Raw genomic sequence first — 18,132 nt, forward strand, 5'->3', positions numbered from 1 at the left:
TGAGCTTCTGTGAACACATTTTCCTGCTTATTCGTGCATATCTTTGCCAGAGGTTATTGGCACCCAGGCAGCAGATATTCCCTGCAACATTAATGAGAAAACCCTGAATAATAGCCAACATAATGCAGAAAGCATATTTAAGAATGATGTGCCATGATTGGGAAATGTAAAATAGTTGGAAGTTAAGAAGTCTGTTAATATGCTATGTTAAGAGACCAGAAGAGAATAATCAATATCGAAACTGGAAGACAAATATGAGTGGTTGGATGCTTTAAACGTGACTTTATACATGTTCATACATCAAGAAAAAAGCAAAAGAATAACTAAGATTTATCAAATTGGAAGGGAGGGGCACCTGGCTGGCTTCTTCAGTAGAGCATGCAACTCTTGATCTTCCAGTGGTGAGTTAAATCCCCACATTAGGCTAGAGCTTACTTTTCAAAAATGGAAAGGAGAAAGGGAAATTAGCCATGATATGTTATATCTGAATTCAATTTGTGGCTGAGTACAAATTAATATAAATGTATCACCAGCTTTCATATATGTAGAAAATAATCAGTTAAAACGTACAATGACGTTAAAGACCCTATTCAGAATAGCAATTCAAAGGAAATAGTGCCAGGAATATATATTTTAATTGTAAAAAAACCGCAGGAAGTAGTGTCTTAAAGGTAAAGACCGATATAAAAGAATATTCTAACAAGTCGAATGATACCCCCAGATCTGGGGTAGGATGACTCAACAGCACAAAGACATTAAATTTCCCTAAGTTAAGTTATACTTTCAACACATGACCAGTGATGGGGTCAGGCGATGTGCCAATATTACTTTTAATACAATTATGTGCACTATTTTCCCCCCAACATAATCTTACCAGAAACACAAAGAGGATATTTTTTATTAGACAAGCTGATTTTAATTTTCATATGGAAGAATAAACAACCAAAATTAGGGTGGAAATTTTTGAAATACAAGGGTAATGAGGGATGACTTGTTTCAACAGATATTCACAAATATATTATTATTTATTAGTTGGGTTTTATTATCTTTTACCCTGAATAAAATACAAGATGCTGGCAACCTCAGGTGATCTTGATGTTAAACAATTGTCTCTGATCTTGGTTTTTTTTTTTTTTTTTTTCCAGTAAATGCCACGATGAGAGGGCTTTCTCACAGCTACCTCCCAGTCAGGTTAAATAAACAATGTCCTAGAATGGAACTTTTTCAGGGAGTTGTAACAGGTCAAATAGTGTCAATTCTTTAGGTTGGGACTTTCAACCTGGTCTGCCATATCCCTACATTTGTACTGTGAGACTGTTTCCTTCATGAGAGCCTTCTGTACCCAGATTGCCGTCATCAGGCCTCAGACTGCCTACCGCATGGCTGCATCATCATCCTCTTGCCGAGAGCCTTGAGAATCGACCCCAGATGTCCAGGATAAGAGTCCTTTCCTCTCTCCCAGGTTCCACTTGGAGCAAGCCTCAGTTACCTTCTGTGCTTTGGCTTTTCAGGTTGGCAGACGCTGACAAAGGAGTCCATGACAGGGACTCCCTCCTTCAGTGGATGTGTGTAAGCACAGGTCAGACCCAGCTTAAGAGGTAAACAGTGGACCAAAAGATGTGTCATAAGAAAATATCCAGAATGAAACACAGAAAGATAAACAGAAGAAAAATACAGGTGAGGTAAGACACATAGAGGATTGTTTGAAAGGAAGAGATGACAATTGGAGTTTCAGAAGGACAGGAAAGAGAATGAGGCAAAGCAGTGTTTGAGCAGACATTAGCTGAGAACAAACAGCTCGCAGAGAAAAATGAAAGAAATCTACACCTAAGCACATCTTAGAAAAGCTATTGAAAACCAAAGGCAAATAGAAAAATTCTAAAACTTTCAGAGGATAAAAGCAAATTACCACCATAGTAGCAATAATGAGTCCGAGAGCTGACTTCTCAATAGTAAAAAATGGAAACCGCTAGAAAATGAAATATCATCTTCTATGTATTAAAAGAGAATAATTTCCGATGGAAACATCCTTGCCCTGCCGCAATATATTTCAAGAATGAAGATGAAAAAAAGGTATTTTTGTACACAAAAAAGAGAAAAACCTGAGAGAATGTGTCACCAGCAGAATGGTACTTCAAGAAAATACTAACAAATATTCCTCAAGCCGAAGAAAAATTTTAAAATAAGTGAAAAGTGATGTATTGGAAAGATATGTGGGCAGATCTGAGAGAATACTGCCTTATGGGGTTTAAAATGCAGAGAGATCGGGGTGCCTGGGTGGCTCAGTCGGTTAAGTGTCTGCCTTCAGCTCAGGTCCTGATCCTGGGGTCTTGGGGCTCCCTGCTCAGCGGCGAGTCTGCTTCTCCTTCTGCCTGTGCCCTTCCCCCCCCCCAGCTCGTGTGTGTGCTCTCTCTCTCTCAAATAAATGAATAAATCTTTTAAAAAATAAGTCTGATAATGGTAAGGGGTTCAATTCACTAGAAATATGTAACAGTTACTGTTTTTATGTGCCTCTTAGCAAATTAAAAATATATAATGGCAATTGGAGAGAAACTTTAGGAGAAATAGAATTACAAACCCATGATCATGGTGGAAGATATTTAATACAGTTTTCTCAGTGACTGATAGAACAAGCAGAAAAAGAATCAGTAAGGAAATTAAATATTTTTCATAGCAAATAGGGTCTAATGGAGATGCACAGAGCACCACTAACAATGACTAAGAATGTATATTCTTTGAAGGCGGGAGGAGGGATTGAATAGGAAAATGGGAAAATGCACGGGGGGGGGCTTTTGGGGTGACGGAAATGTTTTCTTTCTTGGAGTAGAGGGTTCTTCCCATTTTCATTTGAACAATTTCCTGTGAGTCATATATCCAAAAATGGGGGGAGACGGCGGGCTGTTTAATTTTTTTAAACTGGCAAAGCTTAGTATTTACGGATGCAAGCTTTGTCAGTGCAACTAAAAAGAAAGGGAAGAGATTGTTATGAAAGTCAGGATAGTGGTGACCTTTGAGAAGGATGAAGAATATTGTGATTAAGAGGGACCAGGTGTGGGGTTTCAAGGTGGTTAGCCAAGTGTGTTTCTTTTAGTGGATGGTTCCAGGTTTTCTTTGGGATAAGTCATTGAGTTGTGCATATCTGTGAGGTCCTGATATATATATCTATATATCACAATATCACAATTATATCAGAGTGTGTGTATGTATGGGCTCTTGGGACTTGGGGGTAGCCTTGTCTTTCTGTACCACAGTGAGACAGGTACAGGACGGGCTCGGCCTCTGACGTGTTTACTTCTCCCCGGTGCTCACAACCCACCCGATCCTCACAAGGGAAGTAAATGGCTTCATCATCTCCCTGGAATGGTCCCTCGTCCTTTAAACTGCCTCCCCTCTCTCCTAGGCCCCATCAACTCTCATGCGGTGCATATTTCAGCCTGGTGCACTTTCCTGGCAGACTGGCCTGAGGTAGTCAACCAAATCTTCAAGGACCCTTTGCCAACTCCTCTATCGGAGCCCCACTCCCACTGTGCCTCCTGGCAAAACCAGCCATTGGACGAGAGAGTTTGGGAACTCCTCAAGAAGGAGTATTTCTGGAGATCTCCCAGTGAAGGGTTCTATTTCAGTACCTACATATGAACTTCTTGAATCCCCATATATACCGTGCTATATACTGAGCTATATTATATCATTATATATGGGAAACTGGTGATACATTTAGAAAGGAGATATGAGACATAGATAAATGAAAAATTAGGACTAATTGATTTATTAATCAGCATGGAGAAATTACCACAGATGAAAGTGATAAAGTTGTGGAACAAACAATAGGAGAACTGGATAGTGTTGTAAATGCGGATTATGTGCTTTGATAATTAGAAAATGCAGATTTATATGAGCTACATTGGTATGGGAAGGCTCCAGGCACCAAGAAAGGGCCTGGCATTAACTCAATGAATATTACAACAGCCCAATGAGATGGTTCTTATTGGCACGTTCATTTAACAGATGAAAAAATTGAGGCACAAAAATCATCTAAAGTTACCCAGCTGATAGGAGGAAGAGCCGGTATATGAATCCAAGCAACAAAGGTCCAGCCCACAAACGTGACCACCAGCCATAATGCATAGTGGATAAGCAGTGTTTAGTAGTGCCTCCCAGGCAGGTAGAAACCCAGGCCATTGGCCTGGGATAGAGTGTGAATGGGGACAGGAATGATCGGTGAGACAAAGATGAAGGAGGCATACATGACTGGAAAAACAGGACCTGTGTGGCATTGGTCATTACATGCCAGGCATTGAAAGGGTCCAGCCCGTGTCCATCCACAGACCCAGTCAGACGGACAAGCCTTAGTGACAGATGTCAAAAGGGTTGGCAGATCCTGGGACAGGATTCACATCAACAGCTCCAGTCTTTCTTCCCTTCTCTCTCCCTGTGGATTAACTTCCCAAATCCATCCCTCCCCTGGTTGCTGGACAAAGCCTGCCACAACTCTCCTGCCCTCTAGATCTTGGTGAAATTCTTACCCCCAGCCCCAGCTCTGGAAGAGCTCAACCATAAGCCTACTCTGAGTTTGTAAACCAGCGGCCAGGCCCTAGTGGAAAAGACACCCATCCGGGCCAGTGGCCGTGTCCTTAGCGCTGCCCACCTATCAGGCTGTCTGTTTCTGCTGTCTTCATTTCCTCACCCATAGTCTGGAACTAATTTTACTTTATTTGGTTTTGCTGTTTCTCCAGAGTTCTATTTGCGGCCTATGAAGCCATCTCTAACAGCTGCAGCTAGCTGAGATAGTCCAAGTATATTAGTCAGTGTTATCCAGACACACAGAACCAATAGGAGATATATATCGAGGTCTAGGTTTAGATAGATAAATATAACAGAAAATGTATTATGAGGAATTTGGTTCACACATTTTTGGAGGCCGAGAAGTCCCACGATCTCCTATCTGCCATCTGGAACCCTCAGGAAAGCCGATGGTGTAAATCAGTCTGAGTTTGAAGGTCTGAGAACCAGGGGAGACATGATATGAATCCCAGTCTAAGGGCAGGAGAAGATGAGATGTTCCACCTCAAGTAGTGAGGCAAGAGAAAAGGGGACGATCCTTCCTTCCTCTGCCTTGTGTTATATTCAGGCCCTCAGTGAGTTTGGATCATGCTCACCCCACGTCTCATTCAGAAACATCCTCGCAGATCCAACCAGAAATAACCTGCAATCTGGGCATCCCATGGCCAGTCAAATGGACACAGAAAATTAACCATTACAGTGAGTAGGGCAGCATCATAAACTATCGCGTAACACTGTTCACACAATAAAGCCTCACAACTCCTCCCAGACCCTGACGAATAGGGGAAGGATAGTGCTAGCATGAGAGTGTCCTTCCCAGGGGCAGTGCACACTGTGAGTGTGAAGTCCAACTAACGTGACCCAGTGGCTATGGGGTCCACCTGCCACGATAGAGTGTAGGGAGTTGAACATTCAAGGTAGTCAGCTCCCAGGGAGTTGCACCTCCCAGCTTGCAGAACTCACAAATTGAGAGCAGCTGCAAAAATTACTCAGCAGATAGCCTCCTGAAAAGAAGTGGACCTCCAGTCTCACCTTGAATAATCGTGAAACTTCGTGACCTTCGCAGCAGAGATACGGAGTCCCTTTATGTTTCATCCTATAGCAACAAAAGAAATAACTTTTCTTGGGATTGGAGGAGGGAACATGAAATCAGAGAAGGAAAAAGAGAACTGAGTTATGCCTGAGCCTCCAAGAGATGGCAAGATTTCCCCAGAGAGAAAGGGTGGAAAGGATATGAAAATCCTGAAAAGCGTGGTTGGGAGTTGTTTGAATTTATTGCTAGGATGAATCCTGGGAGGCTCCTGTGAGTTACCTTATTGTCAGTTTTTCCCTGGACTTTCCCCAGATTTCTGCAGCCTTAACTGACTTCACCAAAATTCCAGGTGCAAACCTTGGGTCCTTCACACTGTGTCCAGCCCAGTACTGTCTGATCGCAAAGCCCACACGATTCCCCTGCTTCTCTGCTCTAATGTTTCTTCATGTCCATATCTAACAGCAAAGAAGAACTGACATCGACCTCTAGGGATGGGAGGAGTAAAGCATGGAAGGCTTCCTGGAGGAGGATGCAATTGAACTAGATGGGGATAAACTCTGTTAGCAAGATGTCCAAAGTCTGAGATGACTAAAACCAAAGGAAAAGGCATGTGCAAAGGACTAACTGGGGGAGTTAGGCATTGAGGGATGGACCATAGATGTAGAAAGACAACAATATGAGCAAAGATTTGAGTAATTTAGCTGGACCTGGAGATATGGCAGTTTCTACTCATACACCTGAAGAGAGTGGACAGTCTGCCTGTCAATCATCGCAGGCCCTCCAATGATGACGTTTGAGGGCGGGACCATACATAGAAAGGAGGTTAAAGAAGCTCTACCACGTGACCAGGCGCGTTTCCATTAAAATCTGGATTGTACAATGCGGCTTCCGTGGACGGTTCCACTCAGGGATTATGGAAAATGGCGGTTACCTTTTCTGCGATCTCAAAAAATGTAAGTTTAATTTACTTTATTTCATAATTGGCTGTTTGTAAGTGTGATTTCAAGAGAAGCGGATACATGGTGTGTCCTAATGGGCTTTGACAGATGTGTCTCATGGGCTTCTGGATTGATGACAAGTGAAGGCCCGTTAGCGGCCATTGGGCGCGGTGTTGTGCTTTATATAACGACATGATGAGTCTTTCAGATCATCTTGTTTGTTTAAATGTGGGTCTTGAACCCTCCACCATTCGCGGTCTTCATGTTTTGTGGTGTTTGCAACTTAAAAAAATGAAGAAAAATGGTGCGGTTGGCTGAGCTTGCGTGGGTCCAGGAGAGCGTGACGGCCGTTGGCCGCCAGGGAGCTGATTTTGCTTTTTATTGTAAAGTGTTGTTGGGTGGATATGGTCACTGGGTATTGTTTAAATCTTGGCCTTGGCCATTTTCGTGAAGTATCTTAGTGACAGAATTTCTGTTATTTTCGATCTGAAAGAAAGGAAAGTAAGGCCCTGAGGGGCATGTGTGTGATTAGGACAGCCGATGCCTGCCTTTGAAGGCAGTTTTGTCTTTCATTTAACAACATGACTGCTTGTTTAATATCATTTGGTTAAAATTTGGAGTGGTCTTCTTTATATGTTGCCTTAAAAGGGGGGTAAATCCTGATAATTCTAACGTGAAAATGAGTAAAAAGCCGCTTGAGCGGCTCAGAGATCGTTTCACTGACCAGCGGGAATTTTCATCGTTGAACGCTGCATTTTTATGTGATGTATTTGTGTATTTTATATCATTGTATTCAACCAAAAGTGGTTCGGAAGCTTTTCGTGTGTTTTCCAGTTAAAAAAAAAAAAAGTGTTATTTACAGTTTTCGAATAAGAAAAATAGCGGTTTGGTTGGCAAGACCTTGTTGCTTTAAGTCGCTGATGGGAATCATGCCCGCGGGGGTCATATTTCTTGTTTTATTTTATAATATAACGGCGGTGGGGTTCTTTTTTTCCCTATGATATCGCAACATTGCAGTATTTGAGTTTGTTTAATTTTTATTTTGGCTGTGTTTCACAAATATTCTCCAAATGAAAGTATTCTCAGTGCGCACTTTTGGAAATAAATTGTCCGGCCGGACACTTGGAAGTTTTACACTCTGAATATCCCTTAGCCGCTCTTGCTAGCCAAGACTGAGCACTGTTTTGGCATTTAATTTTACATGTTTATCTTAATACATTCAATTGAATTTTGATCCTGGCGCTCCTTATATATTTCCTTTAAATGGTTTGGTGTAAATTTCAGTTTACAGGGGAGTAATTTAACGTCTCAGTTAATTGAGTGCTTTAAGTTTATAATATAGTTGCATGTTTAACAGAATTTATTTTGTTAAATTCTGGTCTTGTTCCCTATTGATAAATTTTCTGAAAAGTAAACGTTTTGAGGGGCGCCTGGCTGGCTCAGTGGGCAGAGCCTGTGACTCTTGATCTCCGGGTTAGGTATACAGATTGCTTAAAAATAAAATCTTAAATAATAATAATAATAAAGGTTTTGAGGTACTTTCGAGTTACAATGCAGTAACTGTAATCAATTGGCTAAGTCCTTGACGTTTTATGACAGCGAATGCTTTTAACTATCCAACGCCAGCCGTTAACAGAGTTTGGGATTTTGTTTTACAGAAGAATTGTGTCTGGTGTCACTTTATTCTATTAAATGTTGGTCCAGGCTTTTTCATAAGCTTTGTGTTAAAAATTTTCACGTTATTTTCAATTTACAAATGAGGAAATGATGGTTCTAATTATCTTTATGCTTCTTGCTTTACGACAGTTACTGGCTTCCGGCGGTCCGGTAGCCCAACTTTTCTTTATTTTACTATTAAAACGTTTCTATGTGTAAAAAAAAAAACGAGTCCTGTGTCTTTTATTTCATAGTTCTACTTAAAATAAATAAAAAGTTTCGTTTTCAATGTAAAAAATAACAGATATTGACCATTTGACTGAGCGGTTGTTATTTTACGACAGTGAATTCCCGGAAGTGCCTGTCACCGGCCATCCCCGGAAGTCGTTTAGATCCTGCTGGGATTTTATTTCTCGCGATAATTACATGTTGATTATCAACTTTATTTAGTTCAGTTCTGTTCTTAGTCTTTAGTGCGTTTCCTTTGAAAATCGTGGAGCATTTTCAATTTACTTATAAGGAAATTCACCCCCAGAATGGGTGTTCTCTGTTCTCTAGAAGTGAATGGCCCTTGCTGGTCGTCCTGCATACGTTTGAATATTATTTTAGAACTGTAATTGTGCATGTGACATATTGTTATTTCTTTAAATCTTGGCTTACGTGCTCCTTCCCAGGCGTTCTCCCATAGAAAAAATTACTTGTGTAGTTTCTATTTACAAACAAGGGGGATATGCCAGTTTATGTCCTGAGCAGTCTGGTCCAGGACAACTCCAGTCCTTCTTGTTTGAGGTCCTGGGCTAGAATGGACTTGGTGCTCTCCCTCCACCCTACCCCACCGCACCCCAATAACAGAGGATGTTGTCCCTGCCTCTTTAGCTACAGGAGCTGACTGTGCCTTAATGCCTCAGTGCTAGCAGATTGGCTTAATAGTCAGTGCCTGCCTATTTACACTCATGCCTCTGTGTGTGACACCTAATAGTGTATTCAGGGGGAGAATTAAATGAAAGGAAAGTTGGTGTTTTACTCAAAACCCCGAGGACCCTAATCACTGAGAGTAACCTGATACTTGGTATTAAGTAAAACAGTTCCTTCCTTTTGATAATGGTGATAGTTGAGTTTGCCTTATTAGCCTTTTTGCTAATAAGTCATTTCTTGGTATTGCTTTGAATTATATATATTAACTCATGTAGAAATAATTTAATGGCACATATTGGTGGAACACTGAAGATCTCTAAAGGTACCTTGATTACATTTAGACATGTGAAAGATTCATTGCTGGTATTTGGGTTTTACTTTATCTGTCATTGGTACTGACAGGAAAGCAGGTTTCAGGAACTGGGACACTTAACTAGTCTCACCAATCCTGACTTTTGAGACAGAGTCCTAGATCTTGAACAATATCTAAGTGTGGAATGAAGGTGCTTTTATCACATGTCCATTATCCCTAATAGCCTAGGGGCACGCTTGCAAATTAGGAGCAGATTCCCCAATCTATATATTACCAGATGTCCAGTTTTTTTCCAGTATTTCCTCCTCAAAGACCTATGTTCAATGTCAGATGGTAGTGACATTATGTAATGTATGAAATTCTTCGTGAAATTGTTCTGAATTAAAGCAGCTCATTTTTAGTTTTAGCAGTTTTTGATCTTACTATGTTACCAATTACTAAGACTAATAATACAACAAGGTTGTATCATGTGCATTTCATGGTCTATTAAGTAGGACACAGAACCCATTTGAATGATTTGTTACCCATGATCTTGCATGGTATATAAGTGTCAGGAATTGGTAACAAAGTGAGAACACCACAACCCATTCCAAAGGTTTGTTACCCACAATTTTGTATGAGTCAGTTGCCTTATTACTGAAGAGAAAAAACGGAGTTCTGAGACCCCCACCTTCTAGCAAATAACTGGTGATACCTCTCAACATAATATTTAATAATTCCCCTATGCTGTTTGATTAAAACAGGATGAACTGTGGTTCATCTTGAGGGGACAGTCAGGCCTCTAAAGCAGCAATCTTATCTTGTGTTTTGACTCATGCAGTTCCTGTCTTACACTATCTTTCACTCTTTTGGCCTACCTCACACAGGCTGCATGATTGGGTGCTCTGGCCCCACCAACCACTTGCAGAAATTCCTCTGGATAAGGGAAAGAGGAAGTTTGCCCCATCCACTCATCTTATGAGTTTCCAAGTTACCTAATTTTCCTGCAGTGGTGCTAAGCTGACCTCCTGCAGGTAAGTCTCTTTGTAGATTTGTATAATCACTCTAACTCCTTCAGGATCTGTGATGGAGAAATCCAGTTCTGGTCAGCTTATAGGCCTGGAATGAGAGGAGAGGACCTAGACCCAGTAGTCAAGACCAGCCATAAGGTAAGTGCAACCTTATATTGTATGAGGCCACAGGTGTTGGGCAGAGAATAGCACCTGCCTCCTGTCTGTTGTATCATTATTTAAGATGTTGTTGAAATGCCTTCCCTGAGTCTCTAAGATTGGAACTTCCCACAATGGCAGGGTCACTCCCTGGGTGCTACTTATTAACTCTGCGGTAGAGACTCTGTGTCTCTGATCGATTTCTTTAATTGGTCCGTGGCATCTTTTCCAATCCTTATTTGTATTCCTCTGTTTACTGTTGGTTGCCACTCTTAGAGACATGTGGACTTTATTAGAATGTCAGATTTCAAACAAACCTGATCTCGATGTTCTCACGTCACAGTTTTGATCTTTTTATCCTTTTGGAAAACTTGTAATACAATGCAGAAGCAGGAGGGACTGGATGGGATTGTCGGAAACAAACTTCAGGAATCCAGAGATTGTGGGAGCACTGCTCAGGTGTTTTTTGTTTTGTTTTGTTTTCAGTACAAATGTAATTTTTTATCATGGATCTGAATGCAGTTAAATCCAGCTCTGTCTAGGAAAGGGGAAAAGATGAGTCCTCTACCCCAAGTGGGTGCTAGAGATTTACAATCTGCCAGTCTACCCCTACTATGGGTGGGTGGGAGGCATTTATTTGGCAGCAGTCCTGGAAGCATAGGCTAACAATTCGAGGAATGTGTAGGTCAATACTTCCTTAAATATTTGCCCTTAAATATTTGTTAGCTAATTTTTTTGGGGGCCTTGTAGATGTTCCTCATTTGCTTTGCAGATGTTGCTGAGACCACCCATTGTGTTTCATTCACAATAAATTTCTAGTATCTGAGTCTGAAAGACCCTTGGCTCTTTCTTACTCTCATCTTTGAGCCTCAGCTTCTACATCTGCACAGTGGGAATCCCACCTTGGTATCAGGGATGTTGTGAAAATCAAGTGTGATAATCTTTACTAAGTGCTCAGCACATAGGAGGTACTGAAGGAATTAAGCCACCGTTTCCAGAAGCCATATATTGGAGCAGAACATCATGGCTTGGTTTAGCCCCTCTCCCTACCTGTCCAGACCCCACTCGCACTTCATTTCTTTATAGACTTTTGCCATAATTTCAGCTTAGTGTTTGTTTCCTTTCACAGGGCCAGCAATATCCTCAGAGAGTATTGGGCATCTCTTTGGAAATGAACCTCTTTAATTCTGCTATGATGCCGGGAGTTTGCCCCACAATGCAGACTTTGCCTTGCTCTGAGCTGCGGTCTTTTGTGACTCACTTGGACATTTTACATTGAAGCTGATGTGGCTCAGTATCAAGTTGGGGCTGCAGGGTGCTTGTTAACTGGCAGTGCCCAAAAGGTCTCCTCTCTTTCCTTCCCTGTATGAAGTTACTTCTTTTCTGGGCACTAGTTAATTTGTTGAAAATCAGGTGAAGGCTTTTGACAGTTGCGCGGGAGAGTGTTAAGTGTAAATATGACTTACTCTAAGGTGCATTCAAAGACCCTTCTGACCTTTAATTTCACAGAGCCCTCTGATTCCTCGGTTGCTTTATTAAGCACTGGTCTAATCCAGAAGGTGGCATCACAGAGCCTGATGTGTGCTCACCAAAGAACAAAAAACCCCCACATTTCTTTGTGATTAGACACTAAAGTATGTAGCCTTTATACAACATGTTGACGTTTTAAAGGCTTTTTATTTATCTCTATAATTGGTTAAATTACTTTAAAGCTGTGGAAGATAAAAACCCGAGGTCTGAGGTACTTAGCAAAACCTGTACCCAAACCCATGTTCCTTTACCAGGTGACATGATGGGGACCAAGACTGGCTTATTTGCTTGTCAAAAGCCGTTGTACAATTGAACAACTGTGATGCCTCCTTCCCCTTCCACACACACTTGTGCCCACTGCCCCTCAGAATCCTCTTGGGTCATTTCATTTGGGGAAAGGGCTGGGGAAGGTCTAAACGAATGGTTTATGGGAAAATCTGCTGAGTACTGGTACTTAAAAATAAGCCACTTAAAGATAATTCCAAAAGGGTGACTCTCTCTCTGGTGGCATTCTCAAAGCCAGGACTCTCAGGGAAAGAGAAGGTGACCCTCCTCAGAATTTAAGGTGGGATCTGGCTTGGTTCTTTCCCAGGAGTCCATTCCTGGACCAGCCATATCACCTGCCTCAGGAGGCCTGTACTCAGAGCATGTCTCCCTGGCAGCGGGAATGTTAATGTGCTCTAAATTCATGGTGTGAAGTACTCCATGTCAAACTTGTGTGTGCCTTAAGTGTTTTTTTCATTCCTCTGATTTATGTGGGTGATGGAAAGAGGATGGCTATTGAACCCTTTAAGGCAAGGCCTTTGAAATGGAGTGTATTCCTTATTACACTGGTTCCCTGTTTATATGTAAACTTTTTGATGGCTGAATCATATTTCATTGTATATGTATACACCACATTTTTGTTATCCATTTATCTTGCTGATGGGTGCTTAGGTTGCTTCCATGTGTCTTAGCTATTATGAATAATGCTGCAGTGAACACTGGGGTGCGGATATCTCTTTGGGATAGTGGCTTCATTTCCTTTATATAAATATGCAGACATGGGATGGCTGGATCGTATAGTAGTTCTATTTCTAATTGGTGAGCAGCCACCATACTGCTTTCCGTAGTGGCTCTACCAATTTACCTGGGTGAACACATCTTGAACTGAATTCTTGATTGAATCCTGTGGTTGGTTCTCCAGCCACTTCTGATTGTCTGTTCTTTTAAGGAGAAGAGCTAGAGAGGTTAGGGGTTCCAAAGAGGGGAGGGATTCTCTGATCAGGAGAGATGGAATGACTGACTAGATATGGTCCTTCCTTCAGGAGATGGGGAGAGGGCTGGGAAGAATGTCCTTCCCTTTGTAGAGCTGCTCCCAGAGCACGGGGAGGAAGCAGACAGGGGGATATGGTTCCCTGTATTGGACTTTGTGCATTCAGGGTTGTCTTCTGCCTACTTCCCCGTCGCCGGCACTACCTAGGATCAGCATGGCTGGAGGACAAAAGACAACAATGCGCATTGCTGAATGTGAAAAGATGAAATTTTTATGATGGGGTCTGTTCCTTATTTGTCCAGCTTCCCGGAGAATTTGGGACTTTGCTCCTGGGGAAGGCTTTGTTTCTGTCTGTGCGCTGCCTTAGCCTGTGAAAAGTGGCTCAAGGAATGGTGACCCTTCACCCTTCTCTACTGTTTTCTAGAACGGTAATCCGAGGGAGTCTTCTTAGAGGCAGTTGCTGTTGTTTCTGGCGACTACTTGGACGTGGTTGAGTTGACTGCTCAGTCTTTCATACTGATAGTGACCTGTGTTCTCACGGAGAGATTAATGAAGGTGAACTGCTGTTGTTGGCATGTTCTTTAATACACTGGCCAGACACTTCTTCCCTCGACATTCCCATGGCTCAAGTGCCTTGTTAAATTCCTACAGAAAGTGCATACTGGCTGGCAATGGCAGGATGTGGGGCATGGGGAATATTGGGTCCCAGGGAAGAAATTGGCCCTGGCTGGTTGTCCGGCTTCTGTGCTCTGACACAAAGGTATTGAACAGAATAATGTCCACTGTGCACAGCAGTTGCATGTTAGGGATCATCAGGAATCCCGATTTTGTGTCTGGGAATGTGGTTGGAATTCTATCCCAGCACATTTCCATATTAACTTCCTACACTTCTGCTGAGTATACTCTGCACATTGGTGGGAAGACAAGCAGCTCATGGGCGCTGTCAATGAACTGTACGTGAGTTAGGGGACATTTCGATTCTCATGGGCTTGTGCAGATGAACCTGGATGTCCAGGAACCTCCGGGGTCAGGTCTTCAGGCTGGAGGATTGAGCCCTCCTATTTCTTTTGCTGAGGAGAGCTATACCCACAGGCTGCAGGCGTCCCTTCCCTTATTTATCTGCTAGAATGCGTTGCCGCTTGGTAGTCTGACCCCTCTGCCATTTTGGTCCTCTCTTGGGAGGCGATGGCATTGCCTCAAGGGGATCTTGCCTGCACTCCCAAGGAAGAGAGTGTTGCAGACACAACAGTGTTGTAGTGAAGCTACCAGAGGGGTGAGAGGATAAGTGGGAGCTGCAATTTGAGGAGGGGAGGGGTGTTACGGTTTCCCCATTTCAGGTTCTTGATTTCTCTTGATTAGGGAAATCTGGGGTCCAGCAGGGATATGAGTACACTCTGAGGGCATAAGGAGACTCGACAGTGGGGAGGACAAGGGACTCGGTGTGGAAGTTGTGCTGGGCCTTGTGGGCTCAGGGGTGTTCTCCTGCCTTTCTCCATTCTCCCACACTACCTTTGGGGCAGCAGAGCTGGGGGGACAGAAGACATTGGACATTGATGGATAGGATGTGAGAAACTATGACTGTCTCATCCAGTTGAGACATTCATTCGGACAAGAGAGGGTCATTTTCCATTTTACCAATGAATGATTTTGCCTGCGTGCGCAGGTTATGCTGTCTCATTTTAATTCTGTGTTACTGTAGGCCTCTGAACAAAGGCCTCGGGCGGGAGTTAGCCCCTCACCCTGTTGTCTCGTTGCACGTCACAAAGACCTGAGGCCCTTCTGAGGAGGAACTGCTGTTGCTTATGCTGATTTTGTTCCCAGGAGACATTCTTTGTTGGTTCCTGGGCGCTGTCCGTGGTGTTCATGCCCCTCTCTGTTTTGCAGGAGGGTGTAGCTGAGCTTTCTGTTTCAACTGCTTAAGTTGCTCCCCCCTTACTTTGCTCTCAGGCCCTGTAGGGCCCTTGTGGACACATTCCTGGGTTGCACAATTCCCAGAGGCTCATCTAGCTTCTGAAAAAGATGTGCCTACTGTGCAAAGAGCCAAGAACTCACATTTAGAAGTTTTCTGAAGTCAGTGTTCTCAGAAAAGGGAAGGGGGGAAGTCCTTGGCCTCCTTTCAACAGGGATCATTTGACTTTTATTTCTTATTTTATTTGCCCTTACGACACGCTACCAGGAGATACCAGGTCTCCTTGGTAACTGCACCCTCCCCCGACTGGTGAGTCCCGAGCACTGGCCAGAGTTAGTGAGGCCGCGCAGAGAACTCCCTCAAGAGCACTTGGTGCCAACAGCACCCAAGGGACGGTTCATAAGTATGAGCAACTGCTTCTCCTCTAGCCCGCTTATGCCTTTACCCCTGCCTGTGTTCTCAGCGGGGGCTCTCTCTGATCCCCACAGAGCCCACTGCAGTGAGGATTGAAACCACAAACCTCGTTTAGGGACGGGTTTAAGTTGATATGCTGATGTCAGCTCTCCACTGGCAAGTTGAGCTGTAGTGTTCCTCTCATACCCTCCCTTTCTCGAGTGCCCTGGAGGAGCAGAGGGGTGATCTGTCTGTCTTGTGATGCACAGGACCTGATAAGAATACTTGGTCAGAGGGGAGGACTCGGATAGTGTGTTATAGAGCTCTAGGGTAGAGGCTTCTCAAAATGGGTGGGAAGAATGTGCAAAATGTGTGCATTCTCGGATCATTGAAGTGATGCCCTCTAGCTCCCTCTGGGTTGGAGTTTACCCCCTCTGCCCATCCTGCTGACTCCAGGAGTGCAGCATATGGATTAGACTGCTGCCAAGCAGGCTGCCCCTCAGTTTAGATTTGGTTTGGCCTTCTGAGCTTCCCTTGTCTTTTATTCATATGCAGACCTACTGTACTGCTTCTTACCAGCTTCAGAAAAGAACAGCAGTGGGCTGTGTTCAGTGACTCCTGAGGAGATTCACTGATTGCCTCAACCTCCCCCCTTAGTCAGACACAGCAGCCTTACAGAATGCTGAAAGGCCCATTGGAGACACCAGTCTTCTGTCTGCTCAAAGACTATAGGTTGTGCCCTTGGGGCGCTGACCCACAGGATGAGGAACATGGTTAAAGGCAGGAACCAGACACCAGGCTTCTCCTCCAGAGCTCAGAGGAGACTCATACTGAAACATTTGCTAAGAGCGTAGATCTTCTACCTTCTGTCATCTTCTTATTCCAAAAAAATAATACTGGGGCGCCTGGGTGGCTCAGTTGGTTAAGCGACTGCCTTCGGCTCAGGTCATGATCCTGGAGTCCCGGGATCGAGTCCCGCATCGGGCTCCCTGCTGAGCAGGGAGTCTGCTTCTCCCTCTGACCGTCCTCCCTCTCATACTCTCTGTCTCTCATTCTCTCTCTCTCAAATAAATAAATAAAATCTTTAAAAAAAAATAATACTAATTACTGAAGGTGGAATGAAACTTTGGAGGGGATGGATATGTTTATGGCATGGGTTATGGTGACGGTTCATGTATGTATACCGATCTCTGAACTCATTAAGTTGTATACATTAAATATGTACGGCTTGTTGCATGTCAATCATATACCTTCATACCTCAATAAAGTGGTTTAAAAAAACAAGAAAGAAAGGGGCGCCTGGGTGGCTCAGTTGGTTATGCATCCAACTGTTGATCTTAGCTCATGTCTTGATCTCAGGGTTGTGAGTTCAAGCCCCGTGTTGGGCTCCCCGAGCCTACTTAAAATAAAATAAGAGAAATTAAAAAAAAAAAAAACCTCCCATGATTACAGATGAGTGCTCCCCTTGAATGTTTTTAGATTGCAAACTGAAGGGGAAGGAAGGAAGTTTCTGTACAGGGAAATGGGAAATTACTGCTTCTGTATTATTGTTTTGTCTGTATTGTTCCATTTACATGTGGCATTTGCCCTGGCGACGTATGAGGATGACCTTTAGTCTGTAAGATTTTCCATTTCATTGAAACACAGCAGTTCCACAGAAGCCGTGAACTTCACCTGCAGGACTTGGACTCAAGGAGCAGCCCTGGGCCATCAGCTGTTTGTCATATGACCAGAAATTGACTTTGGGTTAATGTGACTTTGGGATCGGCCTGGATTTGGGGTTGTCTTCATGGTTTGCAATTGTACTTTTGTGCTTAAGGAAGAAATCTTTCAAAATATTTTGTATGAGAATATGTCAAAATGTGTATGTGTACTGTATTTGTATTGTGTACTGTATTTGTATTGTGCAGGGTGGAGGGCACTAGTCTCGGGCTGCTGGGTCTCCCCAGTAAGCACTTTTCTCTGAGCCTGGCCCCCACCCTTCTGTCTACTGTGTGGCTGAGCTCCCTGGCCATAGCTACTTGGTTTCATACTTTTCACCTTATCAGAGTTGAGCCAATGGTACTTTTGTTATATTTAGAGTTTGGGACTAGGCCCCAAAAATGAGTGGTATCTCATTCTTGGGGGCGCCTGGCTGGCTCGGTCGGTAGAGGATGTGACTCTTGATCTCAGGGTCATTATGTTCGAACCCCACATTGGGTGTAGGGATTACTTAAAATCTTTAAAAAAAAAAAGAGAGAGAATGGGTGATATCTTGAAAAGGCTCATTAATATTCTTTCACTGCAGAGAATGTAATTAGAAGGCATACTGTTGAGTTTCCCTGAGCTATCCTCATTTCTGTCTTTAAAATGTGTTTGTTGCTTAAGGTTCTTGCATTTTGTAAAATACTTGTGTCCTTCCAATAAAATGTATTTGCTTCAGAAAATCTCACTTGTAGGTTTTCATTATTCACAATGAACGCCAGCATGATCAAAGCTGTGA

The 18,132-nt window shown here is 43.1% G+C and overlaps 1 long non-coding RNA gene across 1 annotated transcript; it reads left to right on the forward strand.

The window, feature by feature from the left end:
• Window positions 1-2,790: 2,790 nt before the first annotated feature.
• LOC145717774 (uncharacterized) lies at window positions 2,791-17,739 on the forward strand. Its single transcript, XR_014141183.1, has 3 exons — window positions 2,791-6,546; window positions 10,282-10,428; window positions 11,693-17,739. It is a non-coding gene; the product is annotated as an uncharacterized LOC145717774 (long non-coding RNA).
• The last annotated feature ends 393 nt before the right edge of the window (window positions 17,740-18,132 follow it).

Source organism: Leptonychotes weddellii, chromosome X, assembly GCF_054177405.1.
Source record: "Leptonychotes weddellii isolate Sample4059 chromosome X, ASM5417740v2, whole genome shotgun sequence".
Lineage (NCBI taxonomy): Eukaryota > Metazoa > Chordata > Mammalia > Carnivora > Phocidae > Leptonychotes > Leptonychotes weddellii.